Here is a 26,212-nt window from a genome sequence, read left to right as displayed (position 1 = left end):
TTCCTCTGACTCCCCTCCCATCCCCCCGACCCCATCCCCCCACATTTCAAGCAGTTATAAATGACTGTGCAACTCTGCAGGCAGCGGTCTCAAATAACCACACCAAGCCTCTCCCCTCCAACGGCTTTAAGTCTCTTCCTTCCTCTCTTTGGGGCTCCCGAGAGCCGTGATCAAGGTGCTTTACTTCACTCTCAAGAGTTAAGTTGCTACTTCACCCACCACCTTTGGGAATCCGCCACAGCAGTGAATTCCCAAGGCTGTCCTTGAAGGGTTTTACCATGGGAACTGACAACAACAGGCTCCGAAACGCTACTAACTGCAAAGACAGGTTGTAACTCAGGATTTCAGGTAGCAGAGCCCCAGATGGTGGGATCGTCCCCACCAACCTCGAGAACAGCCCCCTGTATTGGGGCCTTGCCCTCTCTTGGCCAGGCTCATAAAAGCTGCCCCAGAGAAACCAGCTGTCCCGACTCTTTAGAGCACTCCGGCAAATCCAAGAACATCTTGGAAGCATTACAGCTCTCACCACACTGTGTACGCTTTCCTCACAACTCCCTGTCTGCAGCGAGGGCAGGAGATCAGCCCGTCTATTCAAAAGCAGGGCCCTCTTCCATTAGAGCAAACCAAGCCTAAGGAAAGTTGCCACAAGAGCTCGGGTTCTGCGGAGCAGACAGATCAGACGAGATAGCCCAGCCAGCAAAATACATTTGCATGACACTTTCTGTACACGGTGCAGAGCATGGCACACCCCGATCGCGGCTTTTATTCTCTTCAAGGGCCTGGCCCTGCAAACACTTAATTTTACATGTGTAAGTAGAGTCCCACTGAAGCACAATGGAGCTACTCATGCAAATAACATTGAGAGCGTGTAGGGCTGTGGCTCTGTTTCACTGTTCCATCTGCATCAGACCCAGTTTTAGAGGATCTTGCCATGCTCTCTCAGTTATTGCCGCTCACTTGTGCCAGTTAAACTATTTATGTAGCTACACGCATAGGTGAGCTCTTTAAACGATCCAACTTTCTTTTTTCTTTTTTTTTTTTTTTTTTTTAAAGCCCTACTAAAAAGAACAAATCCTTAACACCAGGGCAAGCTCTGATGTAGATTCCATCCCCATAAGCAGCTGAACTGGCACACAACTGGAGGAGGTGGAAACATCTGAGAAACAAGAACTTTTGAAGATGGGACTGAAGGAAGGTGAAATGGAGACATGGATCCTTAGTGTATGAAGGTTGGAGACATTACCCTTTTCTGAAGTCACACCCTGCTCCTGACCACAGACTGTCCGACTGAAGTGAAGCGTTCTCCAACCACACACACAATCATTCCACATGAAACACTTTCACCTCAAATACAACAGTAGATTGGGCCTCTTCAATCAATAATGTTTAAAAAAACCTTACCTCAAGGAAAGCTGTCAGCAGTCAGAAGAATCTGCCAACAGTCCCTATACCCAGGATCAGGGATAGGCACTCCTCCTTGGATGCCAACCATATAGCCAGTACATTTTTGCTTCTGTACTCACGGGATCCCTTGCTATTATCTTTGACATGGCACATTCGGGCCATGCAAAGTGTTCCCTATAATTTTTTGTTTTGGGTTGTTTTGTTTTGTTTTTTTAGCTCATAGCCTATTCTATCTCTAGCAACTCTGTGCTGAAATTGCATCACATATTTCCTGTCTGCCGAGGCAAGATTCCCCTCTTTCAGTGCGATTATAACCTTCCAGCAGGGAAGCTCTACTAACTCCTTAAGAGCTTTGCTCTCTTCACTGCTTCCCGACCTGCATTTGTGTACACCTGCACAAAGTGGGTGTAAAACACCATCACTGTTGGAAATGAAGAGCACACACCATTAGGAGGATATTTTGCTTTGTTTGTTTGCTTTAGGTTTGGCGATTTTTTGCCCTCTTTTGTGCTCCCATGTAAATGATCAGAGAAGCTGTGGGACAAGAGAGATCAGTCTCTATGAAACCATTTTCTTACAGGCTTTGAGGTTTACACTGCTGCATGCTCTAATGAGCCTTCTCGAAAGGAAACAACCCATTCCTGTAAGGAATCCAGGTGATTATGGTTTGCATACCGCTGCTGAGCTCTCTGCATGGGCACAGGGGAGTTGCCTTCATGAATCTTGCTGCAGGATGAAGTCTAAAGATGGACAGTATGAAAGAAATAGGAAGGGACCACAGGGAGGGGTAGTTTAACATCCATTGTTAACTTGGAAAAAAAAACGTTCTTTCAGAAAGTCTTTTATTTATTGTAAATCATTTCTAAAAGATTAGGAAATCAGGCCTGGGGGAGGGGGCGAGATTGTTGTGGCTTTCTTTCTTGTTCAGTTTCTTTTAGTATTAGACATTAACCGAGTATCCTCAGTTTTGCTGAGCCTCTGTCCTACAAACCACCAGAGAATATTTTTAACATCCTTCGGGTGAACAGTCCCTCTGCATCCCATCGTGGGTGGGACTTCACAGCCTCCCAGAGGAGGGAAATGCCTCTCTATCCATACCAATGTCAATATCCTCATGCAGTCACACACATCCTCCCAAAACACACATACATATGCAAACCCCACCTCTGTCCCCACTGCTGGTGAAAAAACGACCTGTAAGTCACCTACAGCAATGACTACTGCCTGGCTGGCTGCACAGGGCACAGAACAGGGCATGGAGTGTAGGGAATGACACTGGCTGATGGATCCGACCAGCACTGGCTGCACATCACCCCAAGGCAACAGTGTGCAGATGATGGCAAATTCACCGGGCCAAGAAAGGCCCTGCTCTCACTTTCATGTCTGCACTGGAAAGAGAGAAACAGTTGACGTTGTGTTTTCCTGTTCACACAAACACCCAAACAATCTGAGCCAATCTGATCAGGTCTGGGCTGGAACATGGGACTGTGCCTGTGGTTAAAATATTCTTCTGGACATCCAGAGAGACTTATAGTTGATCTGCTGCACTTGAAGACATTATCTCACATCAAAAACTCTGGTGTGATGAACAAATCCCGTGTATTAAAACACTTCAGTTGCAGGATGTTCTTTCTCTATTTAGAAAGTCTTTTCTCAAGTCAATAAATAAGCAGGTATGAGGCAAATATTGTGCAGCCATTGAGAGCTGAGCATTTATATCCTATGATTAAAAAAAAAAAAACAGGGAGAAGAAAAAGGAGGAGAGAACAGATACTGATTCAGAAGGCAAATCAGGTAAACAGAATCTGGGGAAGCATATGCTCATGCAACACATGAAAAATATGGATTCATACCAAACAAAGGTGGGAAATTTTGGCACAGAGAAGACTTCAGAACCAATGATTTCCCAGGCATACTGCTTCCACCACACTGTCCCCATGCTTCACAGGGAACTGTCTAACACTCACTGAGTGCTGTGGTGCTGCCAGGAGAATTTGTCTGTGGAACTGCCTGACCCTTGAGCCTTTCAAGATTCTCAGCCATGACTTTACACTCCCTTTGTATGTGTATGGCCATCTTTGACATCAATGAAAACAGACATGGCAGCAGCTCACAAAATTGCCAAACTCAACTCCTGCTTCCCTTCAGCCACCTGCTGAGCCTGGTACAAGCCACCAAGCCCCCTTACACAGCCACGTTCTCTGTGCTGCCTGCCCACAGCGCCAGGGAATGCATGTGCACCTCCATGGTGTAAAACTGAGCAAACAAAATTTCATTCCCAAAGAAACATTTCTGAGAAAACCATGAGCAGATGAAGAAAGCACCTCTCATTGGAAGCATCCTTCTCAGAGGATAAATAGGAGGCTAAGACTGCCCTCAGACAGACAGAAGAAGTCATCTGTCGCCAACACATACAACAGCTCTCCTGGCATAACAGGCTTTTTGTGCCTTCCAGCACTGCTCCTCCAGCATCCAGCTGCTCAGGGTACCCGCCTGCTGCACAACAGACCAGCAACATGGACAGATTCTACTCATGCTGCCCTTACAGTCAGCACAGAGTTGTTTGAGGGTAACATTTTGCTCATGTCTCTCTTTCAAGGCTACGAAAAAATGAAAACAACTCAGCATGAATTCCCCTCTAGACTGTGCACAAAGAAACCAAGCCCCCACTGTACCACAGACTGGCCCATTAATGCGAATGGTTACATTCTTGCTATGAAAAAGTAGGCGTTGTTGTCTGTTTTGCAAGGCAGAAATCAATATTCCCGCCTCCTCTCCTTCTGCTATTTCACCTTGAGATACTCATGCTCAGTTAGATGAGATCTGAGTCTTACTCACTGTTACTGCAACTTTTCTCTCTCTAGCATTTCGCAGGGTCACGGGTGTTCTTGGAGTCCTAACCTGCCTGTAATTTACCACTTAGCTCCCTAAACTGATCACCACTGGTGACTGAAGTAGTCACTGAATTTCCTTCCAAATCACACCACTGCAGCCACTTCTAACTATTTATCTACACCCTCTATCCCAGTCATTTTCTTCCCTGCGTCCTCCAATAACAATCCTCTTTCTGCCACAGCCTGTCTCTTCTCCAGACCCCTATAATTCCCTCCCTGGTGCTAGCCTCTCCTGTACTGTGGCCATCTTATAAAAACGATGTTTTACTATGAAATGCCCCTTCTGATCTCACTCTCCCTTGAATCTAACTGTGGCAGGTATCATGGTCAAGTCTATAAATTTGGGGAGTGGGTGGCTGGACAGCGGGGAAAGGACCTGGGTGAGTGATGCTCAGCTCAGCAAGCCTGCAGCAATGTTGGCTGGGGAGAGAGGCAGGGGAAGATAAGCCAGTACCATACCTCAGCAGCTGCTCCTTCAACCAGGTTTCCCTGCGGCAGTTCAGATCCAGGGCCTGGACCGATTCCCACAGATCAGGTAGCAAAAATGCCAGGCTGACTGGGCTGTTTTGATGAGTCCTCTTGGATGCAGCTCTGCCTACAATCATGCCTGCCTCTGTCACCTAAGGATTAGACAACTGCAATATGGTCTGTTTGGCACCATGCTTTAAATCCATTCATAAACTGAAGGCAGTGCAGAATTCAGCGCTCAGTTAGATAAGCCATGTCTCTCACCCACAATCATTCTCACATTTGTGCTCCATTTTAATGCCATCTGACCACTGGCTCCCAGACAGATTTTAACATGTTCCTGTTGACCTCTAATGCCTTGCAACACAGAACCCTTCCCAGCAGGCATATCACCTCTTATATTTCCTAGAAGCTGAAAAGACACCAGGTACTCTAGCACAAATACCTAGGAGAGTAGAGTTGAGGGCTGTTCAGTCTTTAGTTTGCCATTGTTTGCTGGTGACAGTCTGATGAAATTGCTTGAGTTATAATAAAGACAGTTTTCATTATCTGTCATTTAAAAATGTCAAGGGAGCTTAGACTGAATGGATAGGTGCAACCTGTTGTTTCAAATCGCTTTTGATGAAAGAAATACATTTCAAAAGTACCAGCCACTGATTTACAGGTGCTGTACCAAAATTACACAAAACAGAGAGATGCCTCCAAAGAAAACATGCAGATTTCCCCCCCTTGCTCTTTAGATTAGACACTGGCTTATCATTAGTATGATGCTGACTTTCCTCTGCAGCAATTATCAACTTTCAGATCTGCAAGGTCTTAGATAGATGAGAATACTAACAAAACCAGGATTCTTCACTATTAGAGGGCACTCGAGAGTTTTAGCTTAGCTATATAAACGCTTCAGTCTTGTTCTTTTCCATTTTTACTTATGCACTTTTATGGTGCAAACTGTGGACCATTTTAACAACAGATGTCATGACTGGACATACTTCTGCCCAAACATTTTGCTAGTCCCTCTCCACTAATGGTGCTGGCCTCTCACAGCTGAACTGCAATAACAGACTGCATGAATGTTCCTAGTCCATCTGAGCACAAAATCTGCCAGCTTATTTTAAATCATACCGGGCTATTCCCCAGCAAGAATACATCTGCTAACAATACCTGCCTTGCAGGTCCTGAGAAATACCTAGGACAGCATGCTTCTTTCCATCTATATCCTTTTATTTCAGAGCATCCACTTAACATGTGAACTGGTGCTGCACAAGTGACCGGCCTTGGTAATGGAACTCTGATGGGACACTCCCTGTGCCTTGACTTGCTTACAACATGTGTTGTTCCTACACACAACCTGCACCTTTTGCCTGCCCTCTCTGTCAAACCAACTATACTATCAACAGTCCAACAGTCCATCTGGCACACAGAAATTCAGGTAATACTGTGTGCAGTGTTCTTAGAAATCACTTGTATTTTTGGTAATTGCTTTTATATGAGCATCTAGCATCAAAGAGTGTAGCAAGAATCTCCTGTAAATATTTAAATGCTGAAGCACAGATACCTTCCACTTTAGAATCCAACAGCAGATTGCTGCTGCTCTGTCCAGTGACAGAACTTCAGCTTGCCTGGATCCCATGCAAGTCAACTGGCTTCCTCTTCCAAGTCCTTTTTGCCCCATGTGCAGAGACTAAAGTGTCCCCTGGATGTTCCTGCTCTTGGTGGTGAATATGATGTTCAAAACTAAGATGAAAATGAGGAATGAGAGAAAGACTGAGCCTTAGGAAGGTGGCTTCTCAAAAGCTGCAGATGTGAGGAAGAAATAAGAGTCGTTCTGAGACCTGATCACTCCAACGTCTTGTTTCCATTAGGACAATGTTTCCCAGGCATTTACTTGAGTCATCCTTACAAAGCATCTCCCAAAGAAAAGGGTTTATGTTTCTGGCAACATGTTCCAAAAAAACGTGTCCCCAGCTCCCTGCTGCCATAAGCAAGCACAACTCCAATGATTTCAATAAAGCTGCGCTTTCTGTGGCCCTAAGGCTATAACACTACAGTAAACAAAGCCAAATTCCATAAGCCAGATGCTTTAAGGTCTGAATCCAAGTCTTCAATATCTTACAGATACAATCCACCAAAAGATGGTTGAACCCACACCACCAGCTGGCTGTCACTGAGATGTTTCAGCCACCAGCAGCAGATGGACTCCAGGGCCTCATCCTGGGGCACAGAAGTGGCTGGTGGGCACCAGCCTGCTCCCTGAAAGGGCAGTGGTAGCCCACTCCTCTAGGATCTGTGCTGTGCCAGTACTCTCAGACTCCCTGCTGGGTCCTCTGCCCTCCCCTAAACAAAATCCCTGTTCCCCACTCTAGTGGCCACAAGGATGAGTTTGAGAAACAAAATGCTGGCACCTCACAATATCAAATGACCTTACAATATCAGCTGCTTGCCACTCTGGTTTCTTCATCTCCCCATCATACTTGTTTGCCCTTTACATCTAAACCATCCAAACAAACACTGCTCAGTCCAAGGAAAGGCCAGCTCAAGGCTCTTGCCAGATTAGGCATGGAATCCACTCACACATGGTGGAAGCAGACCCATGGCTCAGTTAGATGACAATGCACATCCTGGAGTAATAAGGATGCAATGCTGCATAGTTGCTCAGGACTGAGTGAACACAGCAAATGAATGGTCTTTCCAGCTTCAAAAATGGTCCCTGAAGAGCAGCAGTAAGGGACTCTGGCTTGATAGTATAGTCTGGGGAATGTACTGCCAACAGCTCCAGTGAGTAATGCTGAAAATCCATAGGCAAAGGAAACGTTTTAAAACGGAGGAGGAAAATCTACTTGAAATCAATACCGTGAAGGTCTCTAAAAGGAAACACTCGGCAAAAAAGGACACATTTGCCACATATAAATCTTTAATGATATCTTGTAGTTTTAACAAAGCATTTAAAAACCCAAACAAACAGAAAAACCAAAAAACCTCCACCCAAAAAAAAAAAAAAAAAAGAAAAAAGAAAAAAGAAGAGAAACCCCAGTTGCTGGAATCCACCTGAGAGAGCAATCATCCTCAAATGGCAAAATATGATTTTCACACCTGGTAAATGAAATAACTCTGCTGCATCCCAAGGCCAGGGTTAGGGTCTAAGGTGAGCTGTTAATGGAAGGTTAGAGACCACAAAACGGCTCTTCAGGGAGCACCATTCAGATGCTCTTTTCATGTACAGCAGTGCACAGTAATCAGAAGGCAGTGGCAGCACATACTGAAGTCACTGTCACTGACGGTGGCTCTAACTGTGCAGTCACTAGTTGATAGCTTGGATTAAGATAGCCAGCTCACGTGCCCGTGCTCCTCTGACTCAGGAGGAGTCTTGTAAGAGCAATCCTGTATTCTTTTATCTCCCTCCTGGCATGCCTTCTGCAGCACACCAGGGTTAACCACTCACTCTCTTCTCTCACATGAAAGAGTGAAGCTGCAGAGCTGAGACAACAAACTTTGCAACCGCATACAGCTAAAGCTTCTTCACTGTTAAAAGAAAAGCAAGCACAGAAAATCAAGGAAAATCCTGATCACAGGCCATGCTAGTAGGAACCCAACAACATTCAGAATCTGTCCTGTATCAGCATGCTAGACTGCTGGATCCAGGCAGGATGGCTACACAATTTGCCAGTCATTCAGGAACATGAGAGAAGTGAGGCCTGTGGGGAGCCAACAAGCCCCAAACGTACATACAGATATTTACAACAGAAAATCCAAGCAGAGTCAGCAAGAGGAAGAAGCACAGAGAAAAACACTACATGATCTAGCACCAAACAAGACACATGGCTTAACAAGACGCTTTAGAATATCTGGCTCCATAAATTAGACTGTGATTCCCAGATCTTTAGCTCCCAGCTCCCGCTGATTTCTGAGTATAAAGGGGATGTTTGTCACTCCCAAGATCAGACGCCAGCTCAAATGCCTTTCAAGAAGTACACAGATGAGCATGTTCCTAGGGAAGAACGAGCTAGAGCTAAACCTTCAAACGAACACAAGGAGAACCTCCAGCCCACAGACAGGAAAGTGGTAACCTCCTTCACTTCCTTTGTGGCTTTAACCTAAACCACAACTCCTCCCTTTGGGTTAGAAGTCTCTTCCACTCATTCAGATGTTTGTCAGCTTGTCTCTCTAATACCCAGCATTCATCACTGCCACATAGGAAAAAACCCCATCTCTCTTCTATGTTCCTCTCTCCCACATCCCTTTTGCAGTTTCTTCCCTAAACAAGAATGGCTTCAATGCATGGGAAAGCAAGTCTAAACTACAGCTCTTCAGGCACAGGCACAGAAATTAGCAATTGCAACATGAGGGGGCAGGGAGAAAGGAGACGTTGGCATACAGGCTACACCAACATTTGGGAATGCTGGCAGTGAGGAAACATTGCTGCCAGCAGGAAGAGTGATGCCAAAATAACTCACAGGGCTTTTCCATGAGTGCAAGCACTTCTTCCTGGCCCAGGCTGCAACATCCCTCCTGCTCCCCGGAGAGATTCAGAGCACGGCTGAGGTGCTGAAAGCGAAGGGGATGAGCACAGGGAAAAGCTGTGGTGCCACTCGGGAAGCTCTCCCTTTGTCCGTTCATAGGGAGGTGAGAAGAACTGGCCCCATCATCCCACTGTGGGGCAGGGAGAGGCGGCAGCTCCCCCTCCGAGATCCCATCATCTGCTGAATCGAGGTTTAACGATGTGACAAACAGCGGTTCCCACCCAAAACACCCCCGGTGCAAAGGCTTAACCTTATGATATCCAGGTGATACCCCGGGTTTTAGAGACTGTTGAGCCTCGTGAAAGACTGGAGCAGTTTTTTGAGCAGGCATTTTTTGCTACGTGCCTTTACCAGGTAGTCAGAGAGGTATTCAGTGGGAAACCTCTCCCACAGCTCCTATTGCAACACACAGCTGGGCAGCCACACAGGGTGCTGGGTGATGCAGTCACTCCCTCATCACCTGCCACTCCCAGGACAGTTCAGGACTATGTAGTGTGAAAGAACAAGCTTTTTATTCCTTCAACATCTTCAGAAAATTCAAATAACTGTTCTACATCTGATCAGGTTAAAAAAAAAAAACAGACCGAAAAAGTAGTTTTCAAAATTTCTACCTAGAAACTACAACTAAAGTAATTAAATGCAAGGTTTCATTTTACCTTCTTGAAATGTTTAATTTTGACAGCTTTAAAAGTTTTCTCCATTTTTTTTTTTTCCAAGATGAAACACAAAACTGGAGTCAACTTTTCCTGAAAATAGCAACAATTCTGGCATATCAGCAATTTTCTAAGAAAAATTATCTCTGGAGAAAAATCCTAGCAAAACCTAGTTCTGCTATTTCCTCCCAACACCACACAAGAATATGTCTCCATGGTGTAATTCACCCTTAAGTTTCATAGCAACTCTGATTCAGACATACTGCACACACAGATATTAGAATATGCCTTTGACATCACCAGCACAATGCAAAACAGTGTATATACAATATGGCCAAGCAATGCTGCTATGGAAACCCTTGCTTTGAATTCCCATGTACGGGGTGTTTAAATTCTTATCCCTAATATTGCTTTAACAGAATTCTGTGTACTTTAGTTCCTTGCTCAATTCATCTCCTTCTTTCTGGTAGGACTCTCCCTCCTGGAAAAGAAAGATGTTTTTGTGGGTGAGGCAGAAGGTGATGAGACCTGCACTGCACTCCTGGTGCTGCCATATATACCAGCTCCATGAGCTGCAGCAGGAGAAGTAACTGATCTGTGCCTCAGTTTCTGCAGCTGTAAAATGGAAATAAGATGACGTGTTACTTCGGATATGACTCGAGTGTGCTTAGAAATCCTTTGTGACAGCCAGAGGATACATGCATTCCTATTTGTTACTTCTGTAGGCGAGGAGTTACTGTCCTCTACAGACCTATGCTGATGATCTCTCTATGTTGGAGAACCAAATCAGGAAGTACAGTCGCCCACTCATGTAGCGAGCAGATAAGTAATAAAGCAGCACACTTGCCAACTCCTAAGGAGGTGGTTTCTTAAAAAGACATAGGAAGCTTTCGTGTTTTGATGCTGACTAATTTCAGAAAGTTCCCATTTCACTCTCTTCATTTTAAACTTAAAAAAAAAAACATGTTTACCTGATATTCTGAAGGGTCTCCTGCTAGGGAGGATCAGACCAGCCAGACTGAAGGTAACACTGCTGGAAGAGGACTCTTTATCTGTCCATCTCCTCCAGTTGCCAGGTGCTCCTGGTGGCCCTAGAGGTACCTTCCAGATCTCACCTCGACAAGGAGAGGACACTGCAGCCAGCAGTGGCCATATGAAACTATGTCAGCTGCATCCTTGGATGTATGGCACTGCCTCCTGCAAAATCTGAGCAGAACGTGCAACCTAATAACCATCACCCAGTAGTCAAACTCACCCCTGCAATCCTGCGATCGCAAATGCAGATTAACTCACTTGCATTTGTCTGATGGTGTAATTGCCAGACTGCACATTCAAATGAGTATTTGTTTAACTGTGTGATACACAGATAGAGCTGATACACTTGAGGCCAAATTTACCCCTGTTGTAATTTCCCTAACTCCAGTAGCAATTACTCAAAGGACTAATTTGGCCCACAGTGTTTCCTAGTACATGTGATTCATCATTTCTTTCCTATAACAAAGAATAATACACTGTTTCAATCAGTGGTGATGTCCTGGCCTCCTTGAGGCTGCCGGACTCCCTGCTTAATCAGACATAAAACAAATCACTTGCAGAGGCAGAGGCGTACAAGCATGCTTTAATTACAATATTGTAACACCAATTAGAGATCTATCTAATCGAGGACTCAGTACTTCCTACTCGAGTATTACTCCCATGTTGGGATAATTACTGCTAATTAAGCTTGGAACTAATTAGGCCAAATGATCTCATTTATACCAACATAGATGACTTCTAGGAGTTCACACACACACAAAAAAAGTCCAAGGGTGATTTTATCAGTCTTGGACTCATCAGCACTTCACTTTCAAAATGGACTGTCTTTTCCCAACGGATAATCCCTGCTAGAACTCAAGTCCCAGATCTCAGATGATCACACATTCTCCCAAGGTGGAGAAACATCCTCTAAAGGCATTTCAGTTGGTTGGCCCAAGTCATCTTCTAGTCTAATCGACACAGTGGATTAAGAGAATCAGAGAATCGTGTCTCATCACGGCCTGGTTAATTCCAAACTTCCAGGCCACTCTCAAATGGTTATTGTTAAAGTTCTCAGTGCACTCAGCACTACCCACACCCCCAGGTAGTTCCACACAATAAGGAGGCTTACTGTAGGGTGCAGTGCAGTGTTAAGATTAACTGGGGAAAAAAAAAAAAGCAGAAGCAACTCTTAAACACCCAAAAGTCACAGATACTTGTTGAATGATTTGCATCAGTCCTGCTTAAAACTAGAAATAGCATCCCAACACCACTCAGTAATGGTAGCTGAGCTGTGGTTTATGTGATGGCTGAGGGACTCTGGCTAATGGAGCTACTCTCTGTGCTACAGGACTTCCCATATTCAGTGTATCTGACAAAGTAGACTTCATACTGCAGTCAGAAAAATAAAGGCCAGCCCATGAAGCTGTGTTTATGTTGCAATTTCTCCTCCTCCCCCCCAGCCCCAAAATTCTGCACCAGCTCAGCACTGAGATTCTCAGGTTGAAGTGTCACCAAGGCAACTTCCATTTAGACCCGCTCTTGGCTCATGCAAACAAGTCACAAGCAGTAAGAAGGGTGTTCCCTGCCCAATGCCTGAACGTGGTGGGGTAAAACAAACCTTAAAAATAAAACCTTTACATTTTGTCCGGATATTTTGGGGACTATGAGTTAGCTTCTCACCCAAAGACAGTTTGCACCCATGGCATGATTTTCTCCTTCAGTATTGGCTGATTTCAGATTCATGGCTGAGTGAAAGAATAATGCCACCTACCAGAACACCAGTCCCACCTCTCCAAGTGACTGGAATCTTGCAAATGAAAGGAAGGACCAGTTTCCAAGAACTGGCTGGGAGCACCTATCCTGGCACTCATGTCTGCCCTACAACCTTCACAAATCTACATAGTCTCCTGTCGCCGGGTACCTCACCACCTCTGCTTTGCCTGTCGCGTCTGTAGAGGCTGCAAATCAGCAGGTCTGTGCTAACAGACACTACAGGTAACTCGGCAAGGCTTCAGTCACAGTCTACCTCTCTCTGCACAGCCATTCTTCCAACTCCTGCCTCAAAATCAAGCCTTACAGGACCCACTTCAAGGTGCAGCATTGCTTCCTCCTTACTTCTGGCTTTCTCTCACTAGCTGCCTTTATTACTCCTAAAGCTTCCCCCTAAACACTTCATTTTCTCATGCTTTCTTGTACTTCAGGCTGGAATCCTGAAGCTGATGAACCCAGGAATTCACCATTGTCTCCAGGTCTTCTTCCAGCCTGCCCCTTTATCCTCACAGCGATCATTGTTCCCTGGTGAGTCACAGACACCCCCCCCTTCTCCCCTCCAAATGCCTCCTGAACAATCTTCTCTTTTCCAAAGCCTGTCAAAACTGAGCCCAGCAGGATTCCCTACACCAACCTGACCTGGTTACAATACCTCCTGGAACTGATCCTCCAGCTGTCTGTGAAATTTCTGTAGAAGTGCCACTTCTTTATGCAGTACCATTAGCAGAAGACTAATAAATAATGCACGGGAATAACACAATCCCCAATAAACAATGTACTGCTTCTTCTCCTATTTTCTTAAGTGAGCAACATGGATCCTAAATCTGATCTCCCCCTCCAGTTGTTACCCAATCCTCACTTCAGCTACCAAACTCTCTCCTCCCTCCCCTAGCAAGCTTGTCATTCCTTTCTTCCCAGCTGCCAGAGGCTTCCCTGCTACCTCCTCCAGCCCAAATACACTGGCAGACATGAATGCAAGCGTCCACACAACACAAATGCAAACACCCAGGCACGTCTCAGGTTGCATGTTGAAAATGTACATTCCCATGCACTGCAATAGCATATGGAAACACGTGCACAGCCCACTGAATATCATATTTATTTGGGTACCTGCTGGAACCCCTGCAGGGAGAGGTGAGTTGGAGGAGATTTTCTAATGAAAACAAAATCACTGAACCCGAAGTCTGGGCAAGACAGTGGTAGATATATGATCAGGGCATTCTTCAGCAGAAGCACACATTGGGCCCAAGGGGCCTCTGAATGGCTTCTTTAGCGTTAAAAGGGAGGAATTCAGGAGCTTTAGATCAGAAGTACATCCCAAACGGGCATTAGACTCTAATAAATAAGGTGCTTTACCCTGACAGAGTGCCAGAAACCTCCCAACATCCTCCCCATGGTCTGCATCCAGACATCTCTGCAGTTGCTGGTGGTTTGGATGGCAGAAACCAAGCAAACAATCTCCCCATGTCACAGAGGAGGGAAGGAAAGCAACATCCTGCCCAAGGAATATTAAGCCACAGTCACTACAGAAAGCATCATGAATGCTCTAAATTTGGGATTGCAGTAAATGCTTCAGGACAGAGACTGTGTCTTTCCCAGGTCTGGACAGCACACTGCACAATGGGACTCCAGCCCCATATCAGCACTTCAGCATGCAGTGTACAAATATTTACTGTCACCAGCAGCCTGCAGAGAGAGGCTGCCTCAGATGGACCTTCCCAGGGGCATCTGTGAAGATGATGGAAGTCTGAATCAGTGACTTACGACCCAGACCTGGGGAGCTTACTGCCAGCCACAGTTCAGCATGTCCTCCTTCTAGACAGGTTCCCCTTTTTTCCAAACACTCACTGATTTGGAGGTTTTAGCACTTTTCTTCCCATAATCTTATCCAAGATCTGAATACATGCAGAGTTGGTGGCCAGCCCTGCATGGCCCTAAATAGTCGACCCTATATTTGAAAACAAGAGGCAAAAAGTGCAAAGAAACACACACAAGGCAAGAAATAAACAAATTCTTCTTCTCCCAACACACTAGCCATGGGAAAACATGCAGGGGCCCAGCAGCAAGATGGGCAGGAGTGTGGGGATGTTGGCCCTGTCCCCTCACATCCTGAAACCTGGACTGGTTCCAGCTCCTTTTACAAAAGGAAAGCAAAGGGGCTGCTGCTTGCTGAAGGCAGCTACCAGGTTCATAACCTCAGCCCTCCCAGGAGCTCAGGCTCTTGTTGAATAAGGCAGGGACATATCCCTAAGTCTGAGGTTTAGAAACAATATGTATTTATTTGTTATTATTTTCAGTTATCTGAGTGCAGTAAAGGTCAGAACACTTATCTTCTGGGGTTGGTTCCTGCTCCCACTCATGTGGTTCAAAACCAATTGAATGATTTTCTGCATACTTCTCAAGCAGAAAAAAAAAAAAAAAAATCCAGGGGGAATGAAACCTGATACAGGGCATTTTCTAAAGAGGATCTGTGGGAAACAAGGATCCACCGCAATGGGAGGAAGGGCTTGTGGGCATTCCTGGGTACCTCCTCCCCAGTCCCTGCTACACACAATGGAACATGAATAAAGATGACTGAGGAGGCCACAGCTTTTTACCTACATTTCAGCCTCAGCTGATATCAAGGACTGGAGTGGACGGTATCACCTACGTGATACTCCCAGAGCTGCATTTTGGGTGACAATATTCAAGGACATAGCTGCATATCCTGTGCCCTGTGCACCGGCTGCTCCATAATCTCCAAGATTAATTTATGCAAAACATGGGAAGATGTGCTTTTTCCTTTTGCACTGAATGACTTCATTAACCTTTCAGGAGCTTGCCAATAGTGAAGTAGAAGCAATGGGAAAATCACACTTCTGGGAAAAAGGGACTTCTGCCATGTAGCAAAGAGCACATACCTGGGAGAGGCCAAAGACCACCAAATGATGGACCCTGGTTTAGGAATCTGCCTTCCTGCTCTGCCTCACACCCTCCAGTCTCTGCCCTGCTCTTGCAGTGGTCCTCCTCCTCTGGTTTCGACAGCTCAGGGCATGACCAGGGAGACAAGGAAGCCAGATGGGAAGGCAAATGAGGCAGAGGGTTTTAGACAGAGTCTGGAGAGAGACCTAGCCCAGAGGCAGAGCAGGAGGGAAAAAGCAGGTAAAACAGGTGAAGCAGGTATGGAGAGGGAGAAAAACGGCTGTGGGAAAACCAGGAAAAGGTGCACAGCACCTCACATGAAGCACAAGGGAGATGATCCAGCACACTAAGGAAGGGTCAGAGTGTTGCAGAGGCAGAAGGGAGAAATCGGGAGCTGTCTGGTCAGGGAAACTGGGGCTCACAAGAGCCTGGGACTGAGTGACACCTGGCAGGGAGAAATGTGCTACCCAAGAATGGAGCTAAACTCCACTGGAGGCCAAAAAGTCACCATGCCCTGTCCTGAAGGACACTGGATGAACTTTAGCACGTGGCCATCTGCTTGACCTCTTTGTGCCTTGCTGTCAAAACCTCATGAATCCTGATTTGGCTGTCTCTCCCATCAACCTAGATACAGTCACCTCTCACTGCCCTGAGAAAGGGACTTCTCCATACCACATATCCCATGTGTGGGAAGAAAGCAGAGTCCATGAGGGAATATAAAAAACCCACCACTTTTCAATTGCTGCCACTGGACATGATCCTTGCAGCCAAAATCCTATCTCTGAAGTGAGGTGGTTAAATACACCCCAACCACCCTAGCTGAATTGGAGGAAACTCTATCCCACATCAGATAGTGGGACAGCCTCCTCGTGGGATCAGGTGGCTCTCAGGCAGATGGGAGAGGGGTTCTCCCTGAAGCAGTGACCCTGTTGTTCCTGTCCTGTTGCAACAGCAGGACACTAAGCACAGCTCTCCCAGCAAGCACAGTTGTCTTGACCTGCTGGGTATTTGTGGGCTCAAAGCAACCCTTCATCAAGATGCACAGGGCTTCCCAGATCTTTGGTGCTCATCTTCTCCCTCCTCCATCATGGCTTTCCCTGGTAGAGCATAGGGCTGAACTCGGCTGGAAGTGACACATGGGACAGTCATCCTCTCAACAACCAGAGATGTCATCAGGCAGCCAGGCACAACACAAGCCATGTTTTCAGGACAGAGTGTCTAGAGCCACGAGGAAGTCAGGGGAAGGGGAATAGGACAATGGGTCAAGACCAGAGTAAGTCACAAGTTCATGTCCAAGGAGGGAAGGTGATGTCAGGGGACAACATTTGAGACTACAGACTTCATCAAGCTCCCAGGCAGAAACAAAGTACTCAGACATTAAAGTGACAACTGTGCTGCAGCTCAGAACAAGACTCCAGGCAGCTCCATCCAGAGCCAGCAGCACACACATGGAGGAAGCCTCACCTTGCTCCCTCAGAGGGCAACCCCCATCCTGCCTGGCCAGCCAGGGCTTCAGCAGGGGCTGTCTGGCTGATCCCATGCCTTGTCCTTCTCCCTCAGGCCTGGCCAGGCAGCCAGGCAGGGACACACAGCCGGCAACAACAAAAAAGGGTCTGCTGTGGAGACACATAAGGGAGGAATTTGGAGGATAAACTAGAGGGAAGCGATACGAGTGTGCAGCGCATGAATGGTGGGGGAGGGTAGGAGATACAGGGTGAGAGAAGAAAATGACATGAACAGAAGGAAGAGAGCTGCAAATAGAAGGGGATATGGAAACAGCAGAGTGAGACAGATTGCAAGAGCGGTGGAAGTAGAGGAGACCTAAAGGGACAGAATATAATAATAACAACTCTTAAAATGAGAGGAAAAGGAGAGAGAGGAAAAAAGGTAGAAAGGAGAAGGGAGAGGGGTGAGGGGAGAGGGGAGGGATTTATGATTTCCTGGAGAGGGAAGACAAATGCCCTGCATGTTTTTCTCCTTAGTTTTCAAAGGTTTTGTGGAAGCAGAGTGAAGACTTGTCATCCCCACCTGAAGAAGGGAGGAACTACGGCACAGAGACAGAGGCAGGGAATGAGTGAGGTGGTAGAAAGAAGCTTGGCTCCCCACTTTGAGTCTCCCATCAAAGATACAGGTGAAGAACAGTCTAGACTTTCTTCTCCTGAGCACACCACAGCGAATCCACTACTCAAAGATAGTAGGAAGAGGGCTTGCCAGAAAAGTGAGAGATAACTAAAATTAATGTAAGCAAAAGTGGGGTACCTGCTTGTTTTTTTTTGCCAGCACCACCAACATCTCTGGAGATCTGCGTTTAGACATACTCAGAGTAAATTAACCTAGAACACACCAAAATGAGCACTGAGTGCTTACATGGGGAACTGCCCACAGGGAGATGTTACAGTGTGGGTTCAGGTAGTTACCAACCCTCTCAGCCCACAGCCAGCTGTAAGGAAAATGGAAAGACAGTGCACAGGAGGATGCATGACTGGGGCTCCTGCAACACTGACTGATGTCTTTTGTCTGCAGCTTTTTTTTTTTTAGATGTCTAAATTTTATCCAGTTTAATTTGTACCACCTTTGTGTTTCAGCTGCCACCATGGAAAACAGTCTTTTTGTGCCTACAAACAACCACCAAGCCCCCAAGCACACGTACACCCAAGCCAAACATAGTTTGCAAGAGCCTTGAATAAACCAAATACCTGGTGCCTGCTTGAACTCCCACATGCACTTGGGCAAACAGAACTTCCCAATTATTCCCTGCACACAGGAACCCAAAGGACCCAGCATTTTCCTCATCTCAGACAACACTACTTTATGGCTTGCTAGCACAAGAATTGTCTAGGATTCCCTCATCAATGAGTGACGAAGGTCTCTCTGCTATAAATTGATGTTAATGGCAGGTTGTGTACCTTGTTTGTTTATTGCCAAGGAGGAATGTTTGCCGTGGCTGTCAAGTTTATAAAAATATTTCCATGGCTTCAGACAGCTTGGCATTTTTACGTGCAGCTGAGAGAGTGGGTGAATGTACAGATGAAAAATTGAAACAACATTATTGTAGTTGGAAAAATAGTATCTCCTAGCACCACCAAGGTGGCTTAGAAAGGCCAGGAAGGTCAGCGATATTTCTGAATAAAATGCATTTTTTTCCCACCAGGGGCTTCTGAAGAGCTGGCAATAATTAAGCATTACAACACCTTTCTGAAGCAGATAACCCAGCTGAGGGCATATAAGGTTAAAGGACTTGCCCATGATCATACAAAGCAAATCAGTGGCAGAGACGAGAAGAGAATTAAACCCAACAGGCTTAGCTTCCATGACCCAAGTCCTACACACCTGGCCAACATCCAGATGGAAGGACAGGAGCTGTACCAGCTGTGGACCTGACTGCCAAGCACAGGTCTTCCCAGGCAGTCTAGCAATTGGGCAAAGAGCTGAGCGACAGGCACCCACCCCAACTTCAGACAGTAATTGTGAAAACAAGTGACAGAAGGCTGGGAAGCAGTGCCTAGTTACCAACCACAGTGCCAAGTGGATTAAATATACATCGATAGATTCAATTACAAAGAGCAGCATGCAAAATGGAAGTGCTTGCAGTCAAGGACCCAGGATGGCAAGAAATAACCTTAAAATAAAATCACAGGTTTCAGTAAGAAGAAATCCATGCTTCCAGAACTCGTGGAAAAAGTTCAGCTGTCAGTCCCCAGGGTATTGTCCCAGGCCACCCCAGACTGGGAGGGTGCAGTGACACCCAAGCCCCGAGGGCTAGTGAGAAGCCTGCAGGACTCAAGTTTAGTGGGGTGAGAGAGATCCGTATCACCTAATGCTGAGCAGCCCTTTGTTATCCCTGTCACCAGAGAAGCTGGAGAGTGAAGTGCAGAGAAAGTGAGCTGTTCTCCAGTGTCCCCCTCCACAGCTGCCTGCATCTCGCTAGGGCAGGGCTGAGACACATCACTGAGTGAGGAGGAGGAGGAGACCTGCTTCACACTTTGGGGGTCCTGGACTGGAATATTCATGGATTCCCAGCATGGATATTCAGCCTTGCATCCACCTGTGCCCTAATGCACATTCTGTTTTGGGGGGCCCTGCAAGTACTGGATTTGGCAGGTAAGGTCAGATCCTGACAGCACTGACAAATTCAGCAGCTGAATACTCCTCATTTGTAGGAAAAGCAGAGCTCACTCCGTTCTCCTTCTTCACTCATGCATTTTCCCAGGATTTCAAAACGTTATGGAATTTTCATTTAACCCCCCCCAGCCACCTCCATCCTGGACTTATCATGACACATGCACTGCGCCATGATCAGTAGCAAAGATTTAATTTCCTTCTTCTTGGAGCAAAAATAGAAAGGATAATCATTCAGCACTCCATACACACAGCTGTCACCTGAAAAATGCAGGTGAACACAGTTAAATGGAAAGGCAAATAAAATCTCAGACCATTTTTTGGTACCTGGAGAACTAGACCAGCAGTATTTTGCATGCAAGATTACAGGTCTGTGTGCAGTTGCATTTTCACATTCCATTACTGCAATTGCACACAGCCAGTTACGTGCCTTAGCAGCAGCTTACAAAAGCAATTGCTGCTAAACATACAAAATCCAGCCCCCAGATGCACACGCGCAAGACTAAAAAACTGGTCCTTATTTTTCTGCCACAGAAAAGATGTGTGTTTGCTGGCTGTGCCTGCTCCCTGTGCAAACACCACACCAGCATATTTCCTTGCATTTGTATGTTGAGCCACATATTCATTCAAGCTTTGCAATAACCTAAAATGTATACAGCATTTTGCAATTAGAAGCATCCCAAAAATGCAAAAAAGGCCCCAGATTTTGCATAAAAAATTCTTCTCCCAGCAAGCAACTGTAACCACCTCTCCAGCCAGAATGTTTAACTGTCTGTTTAAGGCTCCAGAGAACACAGTGCTTACCCTTTAAGACAGTAAGAGATGAATACTTTTTTTCATTTAAACTATAGGGAGTTTTACCTAGATAGACTGCAATTTCCTGAGCTTGAATCTGGCAAAGTGCCCAGGGCTAAGACCACTCCCCCTTCTTCTTTTGGCAAAAATTACCATGGCGTCCTTAATAGTCAGAAGTAGTTTTCAGGGTTTTGTTTTCACAAAAGATGCTGAGGAAAAACCCAGTTGCAAGCAAGCAAGCAAGCCCGGGTACTGCAGAACTTCTAAGAACTAGACTGCTGTTCAACATCTGAAGAGTACTATCCCCAAATACTCTACCGAGGGATGGTTCAGTTCTGAGTCACAGGGAAGTGGACTGAATCACAAATAGCCATTCCTGCTAACTGCTCTCACCCCCCCACCCATCCCAAGTTTACAATCCAAGCAGTGACCAGGTTGAGGTTAGCTTGGGAAAGCTGATGAGATCACAGTCTGGGGAGATACAGCCTCAGACAGCCTAAAGATTTTGTTAACCGGCTCCTTGCTTTGCATGGAGACACGGACAGCAGTTGTTACACCAGGTTTACCATATGTTTATAATATTGTTGTTATGGGAATGCATGTCCAGTCCATGTCACTGGCAAGTCGTGCTGTTTTCTGCTGGAAGGACAAAACAGAATTCACTGTCCAACAGAGAGCCGAGTGTGCGCATACTTCGAGCAGAATTTATCGTCGCATGAGTCACGCTCGGTGCAAAACCACAGCCTTTGTCTGTGGGCTGGTGTGCCGTGGTGTCTGCACAGGCACACACAACCCTTTGGGGTGCTGGGCCAGCATCACCCCATCTCACACACTGCAGCAGGAAGATCCACGGGAGCTTTAAAGCAATTTTCCTAAGGCTACCCATCAGATCAGCGCCAGGATCTCAAGTTCTGTGAGACCTCCACCTCCAATTCTCAGACGTCTACCTCCATTTCTCACACTGGACAAGTGAAAGATAAAGCAGGGCCAACATTAACTCAGTTAGGGTCACAACTCTGCATAACATAGAAAAAAGTACTAGCTTCCCCACGTGTCCCAAAGTGGTGTTTAGGGCAACGAGTTGGCTTATGGGACACAGGAGTTACATGTTTGACAGACTGTTGTCAAAACTACCTGGGCTGCCTGCACCCTTAGGCATAGGGCAGGGAGCAACCAGGGGTGCTCCCAACCCCAGTGGGCAGGAGCAATGCCAGTGGCTCAAGTGGCTCTGCCATGCAGAAGCAGCACTGAATAACTAACTGCTGAGGAGAAATCTCTTGTCTGAGAGCCCCCAACAAAATGCAGGCTGAAGGAGTGAAATACATTTTGTTTACTGCCAGGCCCACCAACTCCTGCCGTTGAAGACCCCTGAAGCAAGAACAGCTGACTGGAACACACCACCAGTTCAAAGCAAAACCTATTTACCCATTTAGCCTCCTTCTAGACATCAGCAAACAGCATAAGAAACGGCCAACTCCCCTCCCCTCCCCGCCCCCCCAGCCCTGAAACGTTGCCATTTTCTGTCCCCGTCTCCATGCAGCTCGTCACATCCCATGCCGGGGTTGAGGAACGCCGTGCAGGGTTTAATTGTGCACACGTTCTCCGAGGAAGGGCGGCATGGGATGTCCACAAAGGAGCAGAGGCAGGAGGCCAAGGCTGGTTATTGGCCTCGAGTCATACTTGCTGATTGGCGCGTCAAGGATTCTAAAGTGCATAGCTGATCAGATCAGCAGCTTGTCCTAGAAGGAGAAAAGTGACATAAAATATGCACAAGCCTTCCTTCTGTCCTGACAGCAGGTTGAGTTTTCAGATGATGTGGAAACAGCAGTCTGCTCTCCTCCCCCCAACATGGTCTCCTCTCCCGCCTTTGCTGCAGTGCTGCCGTCTTGTTCCTGACTCCAGAGACTCTGCTCCCTCCCCAGCCTTCATGCCGAGGCTCAGACTCTGGCCAAGGGGCTCCATGCCGCTGTTTTTATGCCCAGTCAGCCCTTGGCCTTTCTTCTCAGCATGCCAAGCAGGGGCTCATTAGTGTTCCCTGTTGTCAAGCTTTTGTGGCTCAAGCTCGTCCAGTGCCAAGCTGGAACAGAAAGGCCATCAAATCCTCATCCAGGAGGGTGCAAAACTTCCCTGTGCTGCCAGCCCAGCTGGGATTCAAACAGGTGATCCTGGAGGGGAAAGGTGGAGCGTGCACACATGTGATCTGCATGTGTGGGAGCAGCCTGTGAGCTCTGCCTGCAACGAGCTGATGCTGCTCCAGCTTCTCAAAGAGAGTGACCTGGGGTACATTTGACCAGAGATCTGTCCTCTGCACGTGTGTAACATTTTATCTGTGCAGGAGAGACACCTGTGGTATGTCCCTGCTCCATCATGGGAGTGCTGCCATGAATGGAAAAGCTAAAACACGTCACATACTGGTTTTTAAGTCTCAGCCACCTCACACGCAGTTGGTGCTATCACAAAGTCGGCTGTCATATACAACTGCTACCAGGCTGAGGGAATAAGCTATCCTGTAAACTGAGGAAAACACCAGAGCTGGGCCATGTCTGTGCAGGAACCACGCTCACAAGATGTGCACATTGCCCCTCAAGAGGAAGGATGTGCGACACAAGCAGGTGTGATTGCACAAACTTGACGTTTCCATGCGTGTGAAGGTGCTGGGTGTGTGGAAACATCAATAAAGCAATAAAGGTTTATTTCATCCCCACATTTCTTTTCACAAGAGACAGACGACTCTGTCCTTGCTACTGTCAGATTCCAGGAAAATTAACAGAAATTTACAAAGACATTTTAACAGAAGGCCCCTCTACCAGAGACGCCACCTATGGAAAAGGCAAGCCGCATGATCTCTCCTCATTCTCCCAAATGCAATTCTTGCCCAAGTCACAATCACTCCAGCTACAAAAATCTCTTCCCCTCACCAAATGCCCCAAACTCTGCCAAGTCAGAAAACTCAACATCTGTGCTCTTCCATGCTGGAAAGTCCTGCTACATCACACTTAGCTTAGCTGTGCTTCAGCCTTGCTTGTGCCCTGATTCAGTTCAAAATTTCCCCTCTTTTTAAATCCCTCCAAAGGAGACAGTCCAAGGTCTTCCTTAGACATCCTTCCTTCCTGCTCCCCCATCTGTCTACATCCCCTCTCCAAAGATTTTTCCACCCAGCTTCAGAACCATAGGTGCTGGAGCCGCCTCCTTCTCCCCAGGTCCAGCTGCCTAGAACAGGCATTTTCCCTCCCTACCTCATTGCCTGACAAGTCTCCTTTCAAACATGATCTGATACTTCTCCCTCTCCTGTGACGATAAACCTCAGAGTCTCTCTCCCTGCCTCTCACATACCTCCATCACTGGACTGACTGTAAGGCATGTGGGATAAAGGTATCATGGAAAACGTTACAGCAAATCACAGGGTTTTGCTTTGATTCTTTTACTGCTTATTTATTTATTTTGTGAAGGGAGGTAACAAGTCAGAGGGAAGCTGGCTGAGATTTCTGCCGTGCATTTTTTTTTGCAGCAGCAAGATCCTCCATCTTCCTTGCTGGATTGAATAGGGTCTCAGGACAATTTAGACTCCCTCCCCCATCTCCCATTCCTGCTCATATTCTTCAACACATGATGCTCTCCTCCCAGCCTTGACTGGGAAAGCACATATCCTCACTCTCTCCCTCTCTTCCAGCTCCTGCCTCACATAGGTTGTGCCAGGACATTAGGATGACGAACATTTGTGCAGCTCAGAATCTTGTAGATTATTTTTTAACAAAACAACTAGAATCAATGAAACCTGAATGATGGCACACGACAAACTTAAAAGACCTCGTGAGGATGCACCTAGCATTTCAGGAGGCTTTCTGTGTCTCATACCACAAGGAAAAAAATGTCCCTCCAAATTTAACCAAAGCCAGTACCGATACTGTGATAAGCCTGGGCGTGAGGAGCAGGGATTCTCTCCCCTTTGCCATTTTTTTTTTTTTCTTTTCGGCTCTTGCACATTATCACCTCACCAACAGTAGGATAACAGCTACAAAACCTCCGGCAAGAGAGCAAGCAAGCAGGCTTCACATTGCTGCTCTCACGCCGAGCTCGATATTTACTTGCTGATAAACGGCAACTGTAAATACATCTCATCTAATCTCCCGACATCCAGGAGGAAAAAAAAAACAAACCACCATCTCCCATCCCCGCGGCGATCTGCCGGCTCCGGAGGGAGCAGCGGGATGGAGGGCTGACAAAAGAGCCCGGCTTTGCACCCTCCCCCGCGGGGCTTCTCCCGGAGCGGGGGCAGAGCCCGCGGCTCCCGCGGCCCGCCACCCCCAGGAAAGCCGCCGGGACAGAAGCCAACAGGTGGAAGGCGCTTTTGTGTCCCTTCTGGGGAGCGGGGAGGGACCAAACCCGAGCAAACCGAGAAACTGAGGCACGGCAGCGCGGCCGCCGCAAAACTTTGCAGCGGCGAGCCGGGGGCGGCGGGTCTGACTGCGGCACACGCGGCCGCCCCTCAGAGCGGGCGGGGAGCGGCCCGGGGGCGGCGAGGCTCGGAGCCCCCGCCCGCCCCGCGCTTCCCTTACCTGTCTCAGGCGGCGAGGGCGCGGGGCGGCATGGCGGGGAGCGGGGCGGGCGGGAGCTACGGCAGCACCGGGGCAACTCACGGGGAAGCCGTGCCGGGCCTTTTGTCTGCGCGGGGCGGCGGGGCGGCGGGGCCGCCTCCCCCCGCGGGCGCCGCGGCGCTTGGTACGGCCCAGGCATTCATGCCAAGCGGCTTTCACACATGGAGGCTTGTCTCCAGCGGCTGCTGACAAGCCACAAACAAGGCGGCCCCCTCCCTCCTCCTCCTCCTCCTCCTCCCGCCTCCCTCCTCCTCCTCCTCCGCCGGCCTCCTCCATGCGAACTCCAACTCCGGTGACAGCGCGGGGCAGCGAGAAGGGCGCCCGCCGCCTCCCCGCGAACGTGGCTCTGCTTTCCCCTTAGCCGGGAGGGATCGGGGCATCGCCGGCTCCCTCGGCAGCTAAACCCTCCGAGAAAAGAGCACGGCTCCGCCGCGTCCCACCCTCGCCATGGCTCCCGGTGTTCCGGCTCCTCCAGGATCTGCCGGCCAGGAATTCGCCCCGGTTCCCCCCTTGTCCAAGGTCGTGCAAATAATGCACGGCAAGCGGCGGGACCGCACGCCGAGGGCCTCGGGTCAGTTTCATCCCGCAGCAGCGCGGGGTGGGAGGGAGAAATCACAAAAAACCAACCTCTCGTGGACTCCCAAAATTTTTGCAGCCACTCATTACTGTAAACAGAGGGAGAGCCCAGCTGTCCAGTGAGAAAGTCTGGGTGTCACAAGGCACAGCCAGCTCTCGGAACCCAAGACACCCAAAAAGGCCCTGACCGTGTTGGGTTCAGGCTTGCAGAGGTTTGAGCTGAGTTTGTTCAGTGACTTCAGCCCAGAGGGTTCCCTGGCCATGCCGGTTTGCACGGCCTCCATCCAGCAGCAGCCCAACCAAAACATAGCCCCTGTGAATCATTAAACTCTGCTGCCTTGCCTAGGGTTCAGCAGGGTTCAGTCGGCCCAGAAAGCAAACCACATGACCGACTGTCATAAGTTTCGTAACAAAACCACAAAACTCAATCTCAAAAAACACATCCCTGTCCAGGGATAACAAAAGAATTTTTTTTTTTTCTCTGAGTCTCAACAGTAAAGGTC

At 47.5% G+C, this 26,212-nt stretch overlaps 1 protein-coding gene across 4 annotated transcripts in view; it reads right to left on the bottom strand.

Moving 5' to 3' along the window:
* BCL9 (BCL9 transcription coactivator) overlaps positions 1-25,310 on the bottom strand; it is a 57,518-nt gene extending 32,208 nt beyond the window's left edge. For 3 of the 4 annotated variants that reach the window (XM_056493079.1, XM_056493070.1, XM_056493105.1), the window contains exon 1: positions 25,095-25,309. The gene's annotated coding sequence lies outside the window, so the exon portion shown is untranslated. Of the gene's footprint in view, positions 1-25,094 lie in introns of all 4 variants that reach the window. The other variant, XM_056493125.1, reaches the window with a different exon arrangement.
* Between the last annotated feature and the right edge of the window lie 902 nt (positions 25,311-26,212).

This window comes from Oenanthe melanoleuca, chromosome 1 (genome assembly GCF_029582105.1).
Source record: "Oenanthe melanoleuca isolate GR-GAL-2019-014 chromosome 1, OMel1.0, whole genome shotgun sequence".
Lineage (NCBI taxonomy): Eukaryota > Metazoa > Chordata > Aves > Passeriformes > Muscicapidae > Oenanthe > Oenanthe melanoleuca.
This window is presented reverse-complemented; position numbering and strand designations above follow the sequence as displayed.